A 17,371-nucleotide genomic window follows, 5' to 3' on the forward strand; every position below is an offset into this window, starting at 1 on the left:
ATGATCTTTAAGGTCCTTCCAACCCAAACCTTTCTGAGTCTGTATTTGTGAGCGTTGGTGAATCACTTGCTGCATAACGTGGTGGTTTCATTGCTCCAAACCCTGTGCAAGAAATTGAGTTACAACTTTTTCCATCCTTTTGGCCACCTCTGAGAGGAAAAGGACCCCTCAGCCTGCAGAGTTTTGTCTTTATCAAACCTGTAAAAGTGAAAATGGACGGGGCTGAACACCCCCACATTTTTCACACCAAAAAAACTTTGCACACCGAAACCAAGAGTCAGGTCTCTTATAGGAACATGAGCTTCTTCTGGCTGTCCCTTACTGGAGAAAATGATTTAATTTTCTAAATGAAGCAAGGTTTATACAGCATGCCTGGAAATGAAATGTGAATGACTTGCCAAGGTTACGAACCAGAGACAGGATAAACTTTTGGGGTTTAAAAGTGATGAATCGTTCAGATTTTGGAGTAGCAATCAGAACTTTTAATGTTGGGATGGTTTTCTTTTCCTCTAACAGGGATTGCAATGGAAATATTAGTCATTTTTGTCACCAGTTCCCCAGGGAATGGGCACAGCCTGAGGCTGCCAGAGCTCCAGGAGCGTTTGGACAGCACAGCCAGGGATGCCCAGGGTGGGATTGTTGGGGGGTCAGGAACTGGATTTGGATAATCCTTGTGGATCCCTAAGGATAATCCATGGTTTTAGAAATCCCATTTGGGATAACAAGACATTACCAACATGAAGAGGGATTTAGGGTTCCCCTGTGGGGTGAATTTGTGTCATTAAACTGATTTCTAGGCAAGGAAAGATGATTAAGAGTCACATTTTACTGGGGCAGTTAAGGCAACCCAGTCTTTTGTGTACATGGAACCTGATCCAAGAGTCAAGGGAAACCACTGGAAAGACCTGGCTGGTGGCTTTGGGCTTTGGGTGAGACCTGGGATGACTCTTGTGCTGCAGAAAAAGGTGTGGCACCCATGGCCCAGGCCAGCAGAGTTCCTCTTCAAACAGCTGCTTTTGGCTTTGGTGCAGAATCATGGAATCATGGAATGGTTTGGGATGGAAGGGACATTAAAGATCACCCAGGGCCACCCCTGCCATGGCAGGGACACCTCCCACTGTCCCAGGCTGCTCCAGCCCCAGTGTCCAACCTGGCCTTGGGCACTGCCAGGGATCCAGGGATGGAATTCCATCCCAGCCCTGCCCACCCTGCCAGGGAACAATTCCTCATTGCCAAGATCCCATCCAGCCCTGCCCTCTGGCACTGGCAGCCATTCCCTGTGTGCTGTCCCTGCATCCCCTGGAAATTGTCTCTCTCCAGCTTTCCTGGGGCTCCTGCAGGCCCTGCAAGGCCACCCTGAGCTCAGGCCAAAGCTTCTCCTGTGCAGGTGAACAATGCCAGCTGTGCCAGCCTTTCCTGCCAGCAGAGCTGCTCCATCCCTCTGCTCATCCTGGAGCCTCCTCTGGTTTGCTCCAGCAGGTCCATCCTGCCCTGTTTTGCTCCATTCTCGGGATGTGCTGAATAAGAAACTCCTCTGTATGAGCCAGAGGTCCCAATTCCAGCTGCCCACTGGGGGCTTGGCTCATTTTTCCAGGTTTTTTAGGAAATCCCCCTCCCAACCCTTCCCTCCTGTGACAGCTCCAAGTATTGGGCCCATCCGTGTCCCACGTGCAGAAGGCAAAAGCAGCTCTGGTGGCTTTGGGGTGTTCCTGCTTTGATGAAACCACCCCAGGTGGAGATCAAAAGCGCTTTTTCAACAGAAGCAGTTGGAGGTTTTCGATCTGCTCAGCTCCTTTTCAGCCTTTGCTAAAGCCCATTCCAGGCAGAGGGAGCAGGGGAGGCTCCGGATCCCATTGTCTGAGGGGATCAGGTGTGGGACCAGGCTGGACACAAGGTCAGCCTCTGGAGCTTCAGGTTTATACAAATTCCTACACAAAGCTTTTATGATTTAACAGAAATTGTGACCACATTTCAACTCATTTCCAAGGAAAATCTTATCCCTGTCCCTTAACTTGTTTTCTGGCTGAAGTCCCTCACTTGTTAAGGTGAAGAACTTGAATATTTTAAAGCATTGCTGGACTTCTTAGTATTTTTTTGTTCGTTTGTTAATTCTGCAGAAAATTAAAGCCTCTCTTATTTGAAACTGCAGTTCAAAGAGGAACGAGAAATTAAATAAATAACCTATAGAAAAACATGAGCTGCCCTATTTTAGGATGTCATTACCTGCAGCAAAGTTTCTCTCGCTTCTTTCTCCTCGGTGAGAAAACAAACTACCTCGTGATTGAGGTCTGCAGGAAATGCTGCTCTTTGCAACATTTGCAACAACCAATTCACCCAAACTTTTCTTGCACATGACTTAGGTTGCAAATTTTGCTGCTGGTTTGCATTGCTGCAGCTGAAGACCAACCTGCTTTGAGTTATCATAAAAGAAAAGCAAAAAATAAAACTACTGAGTGGATTAAAGATTTGCCTGAAAAAAAAATCAATTTTAAATATTTTTTACCAGAATTCAGTGCAGAAAAGAGAGTGAGAAAGGAAGGGGAAGAAGTTTTTCATTATGATTTAACCCTTGAGTAGCAAAGCCACTTTTCCTCTGCTGACCTGTTTGCACTGGGGGCTGCATTTTCCAGCTGGAATGGGGACTATTCCTGACCAGCAGGAGCTGCCAGGATTTCAGGGAATGGTTGGGTGATGGAAATCTGAGGCCCAGCTGCTGATATTTGAGACACAGGTGTTTGGAGCTGCCTTTGCCCGTGAGTTAAAATAAAGGAATAGAGAAAACTCCCCCAGGTTGTGCTCCCAGAATAATCCACTGGCATTTTTCCAGAGTTTTTTGTTGGTTTGGTTTGGTTTTTTTTTTGGAAATTCAATGTTTGAAGTCAGTCCCCCATTGTTCATCCTACTGGGTTATTGAATTATTTTCCTTTCCTTCACTGGTGTCTTCCCACTTTGGTTGGGATTGGATGGATGCAGGTGGCCCAAAGAAATCCTGGTTCTGTGCCTGGCATCTGGAATTCCTCCCTTTGGTCCTGATTCCTGGAGCTTTTTTAGAAATTCAGGAAGGGATCCTGCAATCATGGATTGGTTTGGGTTGGGAGGGACCTCAAAAACCATCTCACTTCAGCCACTTCCCCCTCAGAGCTTTCCAGTGTCCCAGATTGCTCCAAGTCCCATCCAGCCTGGCCTTGGACACCTCCAGGGATGGGAAACCCACAAACTCTCTGGGATGGAAGGATTGGCTCCTCCTGGAGCTGCTGTGCACTCCTCCTCTTTAATTTCTGACTTTAGCTAGAGTCCTGCATCAACAAGTGCTGAACACACCTCCAAAGTTCCTGATTTTTTCCCAAAATCTCAAATTCAGGACTCTGTGCACAGATCCCACTGGACCAACAGGTTCCTGTGGGATCTTAATTTCTTAATTTCCTTTTTCCAGGCTCTCCTAGAAGTTTCCTGCATGAGCCTGGGCCTGTTAATTTTGGTAGTGCGATGACATCAACATTAATTTTGGCAACGCAGAACTCGAAAGTGGCGTGTGCTGGGCGTGGGAGGGAGAAAATGGCAGGGAAAAAGAGAATTATTTCTGAACTGGTTTCTTTGCTGCTACTTTTTCGCTTGAATAGATGTGAAACTCGAGAGGCAGCTTGTGTCAGAGCTCTGATGCAAGTGGTGATGTGGTAGATAAAAAGTGAGGAGGGTGTTGAGCCAAAGGCTTCGTTGGAGTCAAGGTTAGAGCAGGGCAGAAGTTGTGCCTCCTGTGCAGGGGAATTGCTGGGCTCAGGCCCTGCCCGTGGCTCTGGGGCCATTGCTGGGCCTGGAGCAGAGCCTGGGCCTGCTCTGACCTCTGCACACAGGGACAGACACAGGGACAGCCAGGGACAGACACAGGGACAGACACAGGGACAGCCACAGGGACAGACACAGGGCCAGCCACAGGGACAGACACAGGGACAGACAGAATTCCCAGAATCCCAGAATGACCAGGTTGGAAGAGACCTCCAAGCCCATCAAGTCCAGCCCAGCCCCAGCAGCTCAACTGAGCCCTGGCCCCCAGCGCCACATCCAGGCTTTGTTAAACACACCCAGGGATGGGGACTGCACCACCTCCCCGGGCAGCCATTCCAGAACTTTCTCACCCTTGCTGCAAAAACCTTTTCCCTGCTGTCCAACCTGTATTTCCCTTGGTGCAGCTGGAGGCTGTGTGCTCTGGTTGTGTCAGTGCTGCTGGAGAAGGAGCCCAGCCCCAGGTGAGCACAGGCACCTTTCAGGAGCTGTGCAGAGTGATGGGGGCAGCCCTGAGTCTCCTTTTCTCCAGGCTGAGCAGCCCCAGCTCCCTCAGGGGTTCCTCACAGGGTTTGTGTTCCCAGCCCCTCTCCAGCCTCGTTGTCCCCTCTGGATGTGCTCAGTGTCCCAAGGTCCTTCCCAAGCTGAGGGGCCAGAGCTGGGCACAGCACTCCAGGTGTGCCCCCAGCAGTGCAGGGACAGAATGGCCTCCCTGCTCCTGGGACAGCCAGGGACAGACACAGGGACAGACCCAGGGCCAGGCAGGGCTGAGGCCCCTCTCTCTCCCTGGGCTCCTCTCCAGGCTGAGCAGCCCCAGCTCCCTCAGCCTTTCCTGGGCACGGAGCTGCTCCAGGCCCTTGCTCAGCTCCAGGAGCTCCTGGCCCTGCTGTGCTGAGGAGCCAGAGCTGGGCACAGCAGCCAGAGGTGCTCCCAGGGTGGGCACTTCTGTCCTGGTGATGTTTCCAGGGAAATGTTGCAGAAGCATTTGGGATGGGGATGGATTGATTGGCTTGAACACTTCAGGCAATTACTCCATGGGTACTAATTCCATGAAATCCAGATGTTGTTAATGGGGACCTTCCCCACAGCCTGTGCAAGGTGGTGAAAACCTCTCTTGCTTCTCATGAGGTTTTGTCTTTCTTTTTCTAGCTAAGCCTTGCTTTAGTGGGAAGTTCCAAAAAGCTTTCGTTGAAAATGTGCAAAGCCACTAAAAGGCTTCTCCTTGGAGTGGTAAATTTCAGATGGAAGCATCACCTGAATTCAAGCCAAGTCTGGTTTGGTGCAATTAAAAACGGGGAGATGCTGTCCTAGGCAGACCCAGATTTCCTACAGACATGGATGTGCTTTGTGCCTGAGGCCTCTAAAACCCGGGAGGGATTGAATCTGATGGAAGGTTTTTCCTTTCTCCAGGAATGTAAAACCTCCCTCAGGCTCCCTTCAGCTGGGAGGGAGCTCTGACAGAGCCTCTCAGCCACGGTTCATGAAAGCCAAAGGAACTTCAGCCCACTTCTGCTCTATCAACTTTAGTAAAGTTGGCCCACAAACCGCAAGAGCTGGGGGAGGGCCAGAGACAACGAGGAGAGATCACACAGGCTCTGCCTCCACAAAAGCAGCCTGAGAGAGCAGTTTGCAGCTCAGTTTGGCCCCAGTGGCATCCAAAGTTAGTCAAACCCATCCTGAAATGCCTAAATTACTCTGAGAATAGGATATTCCTCATCTTCATGGGTGAAGAATCAGGGAGGAATGATCAGATTGTAAGTTCAGCAGTTCTGAGAACCTCAACTTTACAACTATCTCCCAAAAGATCTCATGTTTACCTCAAAATTCAGATTGAATCAAGCTGATGTTTGAATCAGAAATTTCCTGAGCACCACACATTATTTCAGGGCTCTAATATTGTACTTCTCCAGCTGCGATCCAGCTCAAATAAAAACCACAAAGAAAATCCAGGGGAAAACGTGTTCTCCAGTTAACTTTGAGCAGCAGGAGAACTTGAAAATGCCAAGAGCTGTTTCTGGACATCAAGCTGAGTCCCTTCCAACTCAGAATATTCTTGATAGACTCCCTAAAACCCTCCCAGGCTCCAGCAGAGCAGGAGGTCGTTGTGGCGCACAAAGAATTCATTCATGCATTTAAAATTATTTCCTTTTTATTTTTTTTTCTCACAGAAAAGAATTGAAAAGCAAAATTTCATTAAAAAAAAAAAATTCATTCCAGAGCTACTTTTTTTCCCCCTCTGCTCTCCCTGGTGTGATCTGGCACTGGGGAGCTTCAGAAACACTTGCAGGGTGCAAAGCCAAAGCTGCCGTTGGAAAAGGCTCCACCTCTGGCACAGGGAATAACCTTTGCCCAGGGAATTATCAGAGCTTGGTTTGGTTTTTTTCCCGTATCTCCTTTCTGGGTAAATTTCCAGGCTGGTGCCTCGCTGGTTGGCAGGGCAGGTTTCTCTGTAGGACAGCCCAAGTGACCCTGGAGAGCAGAACGTGCTCCTTGAGGAGCCTGAGCTGCAAAATTTGGGGCGGGGGGGTGGGAATGGTGTCAGGATCCCAAAATCCCTGAGGCTGGAAAAGACCTGAGACCACCCAGCTCCAGCTGTGCCCCATGCCCACCTTGTCCCCAGCCCAGAGCTCTGAGTGCCACCTCCAGGCCTTCCTTGGTTGCTCCTTTGGCTTTTTAGAAGCATTTCCATTAATTCAGCCCTCACTCCAGCAAAGGGGGACTGCATGGCAAAGAAATCATGGCAATCTGCATGGAATAATGGGATAGTTGGGGTTGGAAGGGACTTTTAAGGCCATTTCACTCCTACCCCCTGCCACTCCCTCCCAAAGGTTGCTCCTTGGACAATGCTCCGTTGCCCTGGACAATCCCAGGGATGGATTCCTCAATTTTTCTGTGCACACAGAGACATTCCCATGCTGCTTCAGCGTAGCACAACCCCTCCCTCAACAGCAAATTCACGGTGGAATCATTAAAAATGGAGCAAGATGAGAGCTCAGCCTCACAACTGAGCCCCACCACGCGGTTTTAGTTCCTCCCAGCAGGAAGGAGCTCGCCTCACACCTGCACCCGCTTTTCCTCCGGGAAAAACCCCGAGAGGCTCCAGGCTGGCACCAAGCACCCCACAACAGCCCTGTCCCCGGAGTCCTGGGCCAGCTGCCGGCCTCTTTGGGGCATCCTGTTTGTAGGCAAACAAGTGACAGTTGCAGGAGGGTTGCGAGAGCGAGCAAACCGCAGCCAGCCCTGCCTGGCGCTGATAAGGGCCCTGCGCTGCTCTTGCAGCAGTTCCGTCCCCGCTCCCCCTCGGGGCCTTCCTGTCCCCGAGCTCTGCCCAGCTTCTTTTCAGTTATTTTGGTTTCTCAGAAGGGACGGGAGCTCTGCAGCTCGCAGGGAACGAGGGTTTGCAGCCTCCTGTGGGGCTGGAGTGGGGAAGGAGGAGGGTGGGAATAAGTGGATTTGAAAGCGCGGGACCCGTCGCGGTTTTTTGGGGTTTGGGGAGTTTGCAGCCACCTGGCAGCCTGATGTCCCCCTGAAGAGCTTCCTTGGGCTGATCTAACCATGCTCAGAGCAGTTCTGGGGGGGAACAGAGCTGGTGACACAGCCCAGAAACATTTCTGGGCTCAGGGGCCATCAGTGGGACAAAGATCTGTGTTTGTGTCTCAGGGCGATGCAGACTTCGAGATGTCACAACTCAACGGAATGGATGAAAAAAAAACGAACTTAAAATGCACCAGGGGAGGTTCTGAAAGGAGATTTGAGGGTTTTTTCCCCACAGGAGCAGTCAGGAAGTGGAATAATTGCCCATGGTGGAGTCACTGTCTCTGGGGGTGTTCAGGAGTCTGGAGGTGGCCCTTGGGGACAGGGGTTGGGGTGATGCTGGTGGCACTGGATGGTCCTGGAGGGCTCTTCCCACCTGGGTGATTCTGGGATGCAGCTGCCGCAGAGCAGGGTCAGTGTTTGCAGGCAGAAAAAGATGTGAGGAGGGATGAAGCTGTAAAACCAAATGTTACTGCTCCTGCTTAAAAAGAAACCCAAAACCTCTGTGACCTCCAGGAAAGATTTCCCCCACCCCTCTGAATGAAAGCTCTTTTCTTATCAGCAGCAAATCATTTCTTCCCTCAAGCAAACGTTATTCTTGCCATGAGAGCTGTGAAGTTCCCAGTGTGTAAATTTCTGGAGGATCAGGAATGATTTTTCTCCTCATGAATTGCCTCTGCCTGTTCGGGTTAAATTCGGGTCTTCAGATTCATGGGATGGTTTGGGGTTGGAAAGGATTTTAGGGATCATCCCAGCCTTAAAAAGCTGCCATGGCAGGGACACCTCCCACTGTCCCCAGTGTCCAACCTGGCCTTGGGCACTGCCAGGGATCCAGGGATGGAATTCCATCCCAGCCCCTGCCCACCCTGCCAGGGAACAATTCCTCATTGCCAAGATCCCATCCAGCCCTGCCCTCTGGCACTGGCAGCCATTCCCTGGGTGCTGTCCCTCCATTCCCCTGGCAATAATCTCTCTCCATCTTTCTTGCCAGCTCCTTCAGGTTCTGGAATTATGTCTGTTTTTAACAAAACTCTGATGTATTTTTAATAATTTATATCTGAAAAAAATTCCCAAAAAACGAACCCAAATCCCTCCTTCCCTGGTAGGAGATAAGGAGGTCGCAGAGTCAATAATATTTATTTAAGTAGTGCTAAAAAGCCCCAGATCAGAATTTATCCCCTTTAATCCAGTAAAAATCAGAATTTATCCCCTTTGATCCAGTAACACCTGCTCAAGGACATCCAATATCCCCCTTTTTGTTGGGATCCACACCCAAAAGGGAGTGTGGGATGCAGGGCTCCTGTTACACCAGCTGCTCCCTGCAATCCTTGGGTTTCCCAGGGAAAAGGGAGCAGGTCCCTCCTGTGCTCTCCTGGGACTTCATTTCGAAGCTGGGCTGGTCAGGTTTTCTTCCAACTGGGAACTTTAGATGGGATTTTGGGCAGGAATTGTTCCCTGGCAGGGTGGGCAGGGGCTGGGGTGGAATTCCATCCCTGGATCCCTGGCAGTGCCCAAGGCCAGGTTGGACATTGGGTGATCCTTAAAATCCCTTCCAACACCAATCATCCCATGATTCCATGATTTATTCCCTGATTGATTATTCCAATTTTTATAACTAAATTTACCTGCATTACTCCTCTTTCTAAAGCAAATTTCTTCCTAAAAATACATTTCGATTCTTATTTTTCGCATTATAGGAAAACTGCATTATTTTGGATAAACATCCCTGAATATATCCTACAAAATAAACAGTGGGACAATCGTTATAATATCAAGAGAATCATATCAGGGTGCCTAAATCCTAAAAAAAAAAAAAAAAGAGGGAAAATCCTGCTGGATTTGATCCCACTCATGAGCAACCCCACTGATCCCAAAGGCAGTGAGGAGTTGGTGGCAGTGGGAAAGGTGGGGTGGGACTCTGGGATTTGCCACATTGGGAGAGAAGAAAAAGGGGAAAAATTAAGAGAGGAAAAAAAAAAAAGGTCAAATTCCCTTTTATCAGAGAAATTGCCAAATTAGGAGAGGGAAAAAAAAGGGAAAATTTTATTGTTATTATTGTATTGGAGATGGCTGAATGAAGGGACATAGACTTGAGGGTTTTGTCAGAAGGTAATAGTGAAGTTCATTAGACATTCTGGTTTTTTTAATAGACTTTTTTTGAGAAAAGTGGACTTGATTGGTCTCCAATTAACACTTCTTACACCATTGGTTAATTAGCAACAACACCCGCCTTGTAAACACCTTACAAGTAAACAACAAGTTGAAAATACCGGCTGCAAAGAGTAAAGATTATTTTAATTTTTTTCTTTCAGCTTTCTCAAAGTTCTTCTAGGATAAAGTTTGGGAAGGTTTGGGTTTTTAGGGTTTGCAGTTGAGGGCTGATGAGCTGAAGAGTGTCAGGAGGCACTGAGGAGTTGGTGGCACTTGCAGTGGGAAAGCTGGGGTGGGATTCTGGGATTTGCCACATTGGGAGAGGAAAAAAAGGGGAAAATTATTTTCTTTTTCTTTTCTTTTATTATTTTTAAAATTTTATTTTTATTTTACTATTATTTTTTTCATTTTTTATTTTTCATCTTAAGTTTTATGTTCGTTTTCATTTCTATTTTTATCAACAACCTCATTATTATCGTCATTATCATCATTATTATCATTATTATCGCTATTATCACTATTATTACTATGACTATGATTATGTATTTGCTAATTAATTAATAAAAAATCAAGACCCTCAGAATATGGAATCAGACCTGTGACTGCCCCAGCCAAAATTCCTTCTGCTCCCAAATCTTCTCCCTGAAACCTGCAGGGACTTGAGGAAAACCCAGCAGGGATTTTGCTTCCCCTGCCTTGGAAAAGGGATTTTTCTGCCATAAAGTTGCAAAATTTGGGGCATTCCTGGCTGATTTTAACTTAAATTGTTCATTTTGGGGGGAAATATGAACCCCAGTTATGCTCAGGATTTCCATGGGGAGTTTATAGAGGTATACAAGATATAATATCATGTCTGTAATGTATAAAATATTAAAAATAAATGATAAACTATATATTAGATAACTATTATCAAATCTAAATAATATAAAATACAAATTATAAAATATAAATATTATAACAATGTATTATATTTTCTATTTTATCATTTATATTATAAATTATAGTATAAATATTATAATAAAATAATTATTAAAACAAAATACAAAATATAAATATATAAATATAAAATTATATATAAAATATAAAAATAAAGTATAAAATATAAAGTATGAAACATAAAGTATAAATATTATAATAGAATAATCATAATAGATATTCTATCATATATTTTAAAATATAAATTATAAAGTATAACTTATAATATAAATATTATCATAAAATATTAATAAAATGATATAAATTATAAAAATAAATTATCATACAAATATTATAATTTAATAATTATAATATAAATTTTATATTTTTATACTTTATGTAAAATCCTGAAGCTCGGGATTTCCCTAGGGAGTTTATAGAAGTAGATAATATATAATTTAATATCTATAATCTATTAAATATAAGCTTCAAATAGAAATATTATAATATAATAATAATAATAGATATTCTATCTTATATTTTAAAATATAAATTATAAAGTATAAGTTATACTATAGTATTGTAATATAATAATTATTAAAATAACATAAATTATAAAAATCAATTGTAATACAAATATTACAATATAATAATTATAATATAAATTTTACATTTTATACTTTATATAAAATCCTGATGCTCAGGATTTCCATGGGGAGTTTATAGAGGTAGATAATATAAAATTTAATATCTATAATCTATAAAATATAAAAATTAAGTATAAAATGTAAATTATAAAATAGAAAATAGAAATATTATAATATAATAATAATAGATATTCTATCTTATATTTTAAAATTTAAATTATAAAGTATAAGTTCTACTATAGTATTGTAATATAATAATTATTGCAATAATATAAATTATAAAAATCAATTATAATACAAATATTACAATATAATAATTATAATATAAATTTTACATTTTATACTTTATATAAAATCCTGATGCTCAGGATTTCCATGGGGAGTTTATAGAGGTAGATAATATAAAATTTAATGTCTATAATCTATAAAATCTAAAAATTAAGTATAAAATGTAAATTAGAAAATAGAAAATAGAAACATTATAGTGTAATAATCATAATAGATATTCTATCTTATATTTTAAAATATAAATTCTAAAGTCGGAAGTAGAAAGTATAATATAAATATTATTATAAAAATATTGAAATATTATAAATTATATATTTTAATACAAATATTATAACGTAATAATTATAATATACATTTTACATTTTATATTTTTTACATATTTAATTACACATATCAATTTTGTCAGCCCTGTCTAATTTCTTGAGGTATTTCTGCTTTTATCCCTCACGTAAGTTGAAGAGGGCTCGGGTGGCTGCGTCCTCATTGGAATCTTTGGGATTTTTATGCAGTGCAAAGGGGAAAAAAAGGAATCCATTTGTTTGGGGGAAAAAAACCTCTTTTTTAGAGCTTGCTTAGAAATGGTAATGCCCTAAAAAATGGAATTTTAAGAATCTTAAAATCTCTTTAGCTTTGAAAACAAACTGGGAATGATTGCAAAAATATCCTGAGTTTCTCCATTCTGAATTTTTATTCTGTGTCTTTATTACTTATTTTCTTTAAAGGAGAAATACAGACCCCCAGTGATGCTCAGGATTTCCATGGGGGGTTAGGAAATGGGGATTTGGGGTTTGGAACTGAGGATTTAGGGTTTGGAAATGAGGATTTGGGGTTAGGAACTGAGGATTTAGGGTTTGGAAATGAGAATTTAGGGTTAGGAACTGAGGATTTAGGGTTAGGAAATGGGGATTTGGGGTTTGGAACTGAGGATTTAGGGTTAGGAACTGAGGATTTGGGGTTAGGAACTGAGGATTTAGGGTTTGGAAATGAGAATTTAGGGTTAGGAACTGAGGATTTAGGGTTTGGAAATGAGGGCTGATGAGCTGAAAAGAGTGTCCAGAAATGATTGAATCCCAAAATGTGCTCAGGAAGTGGAAGTGGAAGGGATCTTATAGCTCATCCCATTCCATGGCAGGGACAATTTTCCCTGTCCCAGAGAGGAGCTCTGGGACAAACCTGGAGGTGGAGTTGGGATTCCCAAAGATTCCCTTATTCCTATGGGAGTGAATTCATTCCTTTCTGCCAGGATGCTTCCAATTAGGAAATGAGGATTTGGGGTTTGGAAATGTTTGGGGTTAGGAAGTGAGGATTTGGGGTTAGGAAATGAGGATTTGGGGTTAGGAAATGAGGATTCAGGGTTAGGAAATGAGGATTTAGGGTTTGGAACTGAAGATTTAGGGTTTGAAAATGAGGGCTGATGAGCTGGAAAGAGTGTCAAGAAATGATGGAATCCCAGCATGTGGTCAGGAAGTGGAAGTGGCAGTGGAAGGGACTTTGAAGCTCATCCCATTCCATGGCAGGGACAATTTTCCCTGTCCCAGGCTGCTCCTCAATCTGGAACTGGAGTTAAACATGGAGCCAGACATCAAACTGAATGAAACCCAAGATTTAAAATTTCAGGATATCTGTTTCTCATCCATGGTTTTTGAAAAGGTGGTGAGAAAGAATCCTAAATCAAAGTTTAACCCATAGCCAATTTTCAAACTGGGTAAAACACAAAATTCAAATTTTCAAGCTGTGCCAGGGACACCTCCCACTGTCCCAGGTGCTCCCAGCCCCAGTGTCCAGCCTGGCCTGGGGCACTGCCAGGGATCCAGGGGCAGCCCCAGCTGCTCTGGGCACCCTGTTCCATATTTTTGCACCAAAAAAGGAAAAAATAAAGCTTGGCCTTGAATGAAATTCAACAGGATCCCAAATTTCCCTTCATATTTTCAGTCGCACAAGGCACTGCCAGGCCCCAGGTGCTGTTGGCAGACAAGGGGATGATCCAGAGTCCTTCCTCTGCAGGCCAGGGCTAAAAACTCCTTCTCAAAACCCAAAAAATGCTTTTTTGTAAAGGCTGGTTCAAAGGCCGGATGAGTCCTGCCCCGTCAGGAGCTCAGTAATTCACACTTGTGTCCGTGTTTGCTTTTCCAGCCAGCAGCTGAGGTGTGGGCAGTGTTCTGCACATATGAGAGGAGCCAGAAACAAACAAAATACCCCTTGCTAATTATCAAGTTGCTGTGTTTTGAAAAGCCTGCAGTGGATGTTTTTCCTCTTGGCCTCTTGGTGTTTTCATAGAGTTGGAAACTCTAGAGGAGCCCCTGAGGGAGCTGGGGCTGCTCAGCCTGGAGAAAAGGAGACTCAGGGCTGCCCCCATCACTCTGCACAGCTCCTGAAAGGTGCCTGTGCTCACCTGGGGCTGGGCTCTTTCTCCAGCAGCACTGACACAACCAGAGCACACAGCCTCCAGCTGCACCAAGGGAAATACAGGTTGGATAGCAGGGAAAAGGTTTTTGCAGCAAGGGTGAGAAAGTTCTGGAATGGCTGCCCGGGGAGGTGGTGCAGTCCCCATCGCTGGGTGTGTTTAACAAAGCCTGGATGTGGCACTGGGGGCCAGGGCTCAGTTGAGGTTGGGGCTGGGCTGGACTCGATGGGCTTGGAGGTCTCTTCCAACCCAGTGATTCTGGGAATTCTGGGAATTCAGGGATCCAACAGGGAGTTTCCTACTCTGCCTTCCCCATCCCTTTATCCTGGGCACTTCTCAATGACTCAGGTTCTGCTGCTTCCAATCCTTCCACACCCCTTGGGAGACATGGAGAGCATGTCCTGGGAAAATGATGGGATTTGAGCTGGCCAGGGGAGGGATTGTCCTGCTCTGCCTGCCTCACCTGCAGCCCTGGGGGAGTTTGGAGCACCACAATAAAATAAAAAAAATTAAACTATTGGAGAACATCCGAAGGAAGGACAAAAAGGTGGGGAAGAGGCTGGAGGGGAGGAGGAGCAGCTAAGAGTGCTTGGAATGTCCAGCTGGAGGAGAGGAGAGTGAGGGGAGACTCCTCAGGGGCTGCAGCTCCAGCTCTGATCTCTGCTGCTGGGACAGGGACAGGATCCTGGCTGGGGCTGGGCCAGGAGGGATTTAGGTTGGATTTGAGGGCAAGGTTCTTGCCCAGAGGGTGCTGGCACTGCCCAGGCCGCCCAGGGAATGGGCACGGCCCCGAGGCTGCCACAGCTCCAGGAGCCTTTGGCCAGCGCTGCCAGGGATGCCCAGGCTGGGCTGGGTGGGCTCTGGGCAGGGCCAGAATTCCATGATCCTTGTGGATCTCCTCCTGTGGAGTCTGGACTTCTTTTCTGCCAAGGTCGGGATTAAATGTGTGAGAGGGGGTTTCTTGTTGGGACTCAGATGTTTATCAGTTCTTATCTCTGTCACAGTCTCACAAACCCTGAGTTCTGCAGCACTTCACTCCAACCAACTAAAAATGGAGCCCTGTCTCTCTCTGCAAGGCCTTTGAAAGATAAACTGTCCAATTAAGAAATGATACTTAAATATTTTTATTTTTAACCTAATAACTAACTACTTGTGGTCTGCAGTGGGGACTTTTTTATCCAATGACACAAAACCACCCAAACCCATGGAGAAGAAGGTGAAGAAGAAGGAGCAGCCTCCACCCTAAAACCTCCATCTTGCTTTCTATCCATTCCTGTGTTCTAAACCCTTAAACTCTGAGTTTCCCACCCTGTGATATCACACACTTCTATTCAAACTCCACACCTTTAATCTCAGTTTTATTATTGAATTTTGGAAGCTTCTCCAGGCCCTCAGGTCAATGCAGTGTTCTCCTGGGGGTCAGTGCCTGGCAGCACAGAAAGTCTGGAATTCTCAGCAACCAGGGTTCCACCATCTCCCCGCTCAGGCTGAAATATTTTAGAAGATGTAGTTTAATTAGAAGTGTGTAATTTCACATAATAAAAAGCTTAGAGTTTAAAGTTTTACAATATAGTAATATATATATATATAAAACAAAATGAAAATTTTAGAACAGAAGTTAGACCTCCTTCGCCTTCTTCTTCATAAGTTTGAATAATATTGTGTAATTAAATTTTAAAAATCCACATACAAGCCACGAGTAGTTCATTATTAAATTAAAAGCAAAAATAATTTAAGTATCATTTCTTAATTAAAAAGTTTTATATAGTTTCATAAACTGTGAGTTTTATAGTACTTTACTTCAACAAATTAAAAACGGAGTTGGATTTCTTTCTCTCTAAGGCTTTTTAAGGATAAACTGTTTAATTAAGAAATGATACTTAAATTATTTTTACTTTTAATTTAATAATGACCTATTCATAGCTTGTAATGTGGACTTTTTAATCTAAACACCCAATATTATTCAAACTTATAAAGAAGAAGGACTAGCTAATGTTTTAAAATTTTCATTTTGTTTTATGTATGTATTATTATATTCTAAATCTTTAAACTCTTAAGGTTTTACTACGTGATATTCGGCACTTCTATTTAAACTGCATTTTCTAAAATATTTCAGCCTGGGCCAGGGGAAAAGAAGGAGTTTCTCTTCCTATTTTTCTGGACTTGGCAGATTTGTGCAGGAAATAAAATAAAAAACAAAGAGAAACTGCCTGAAGTGAAAGGGAGGAGAGGAAATTTGCTTAGAACTGGTTCTAAACCAGGTTTTAGGGAAGCTCCCTGCCTGGGAAGAAAAAGGGGGAGAGAAAAAACTAATAAAGCTGGTTCTAAACCAGGTTTTAAGGAAAGTTCACTGCCTGAAGTGAAAGGGAGGAGAGGAAATCTTGCTTAGAGCTGGTTCTAACTCAAGTTTTAGGGAAATTTCCTGCAGATGGGGTGGAAAGCAGTGGGATGAGGCGGAGATGACCTCAGTCCATGGCTCTGCCACTCAAGCTTTTCAAACCAGCCACAGATAATTTAATTTTATAGGTAACATGTGAGAATTTAGGAGCAGAAATTGAATTTAAATGTTGCTGTGACATGGTGTGGAAAGCACTAAAATGAAATCCTCAAGCCTGGTTGAGCTGGGAAGGATCAGGGAGACCTCAGAGCCCTTCCAGTGCCTAAAGAGACTCCAAGAGAGTTAAATCCTAAAATTGATGGGGGTTTTTTGGAATCCTTTTCCATCCCTGGCTGAACAAACTGGGATTTGTTTATCTCCCTTTTTGTTTTATTGGCAAGAACACGGGGTTGGCCAAGGAGGGCACAGAGCATGAGAAACTCTGGCCTGGTGGGGAAAAAGGTCATTCTGGTGGCTGGGGAGAGTCTCAGGGCAGGAACAGGCAGGAAAATCAGATTTAACTCTGGATATGTCCAGTTTGAAGGAAAAGTTCTGCATCAAGAGCTTGTGGAACTTAGAAAGGTTAAAGCTCCTGAGTTGAGTTCAGTGTGGTTCAAGGAGGACGAGAGGCGAAAAGAAACCTGAAAGTAATCCTTAAATAATCATTGAATATATTATAGAAATATAATTATCCTTAAAAAAAAAAACAGTTTTTCCAGGTTTGTGAAGTGGAGGCTGTGGAATGACACAGTTCTGGTAGCAGGGAGAGTTTTCCAGCTCAGGCTGCTGAGGAGATGCTGTAGCCCCATTCCAAAGGGGCTTCCCTGCAGGCAGCACCTCTGAGGACACAGCTGCACCTCAGACTTGTGGGCATGTAAAAGAAAATATTAAATAATAAAACAGCAAAATGCCAAAAAATGAAATTTTAGACGAGCAGTGTGAAGAGAAACCAAGCCATGGGATAAACAACTCCAATGTCCACTACAAAAGTGAGGATTTATTTTGTTTTCCTCCCTTTTTTTGTTGGTTTTTTTTTTTTTTTTTTTTTTTTTGGAATGTGCTGACAAATTAAATTACTCAGAGAAGGGGGAAAAATTCAGAAAAATTCAGTTTGATCTGCCTTCAGTTTGGCTGGAGTCTGGATCTCCAAATGTGCTGCTTTGAGAGGCAGAAGCAGCAGTTTCCTGAGTCATAAATTGAGTCACACAGACCCCTAATGGTGTTTCCAGGACTGCAGACAAGCTCTTGAGTCAAAAACTGAAACGTTTCAAAATA

This window comes from Camarhynchus parvulus, chromosome 1, assembly GCF_901933205.1.
Source record: "Camarhynchus parvulus chromosome 1, STF_HiC, whole genome shotgun sequence".
Taxonomy (NCBI): domain Eukaryota; kingdom Metazoa; phylum Chordata; class Aves; order Passeriformes; family Thraupidae; genus Camarhynchus; species Camarhynchus parvulus.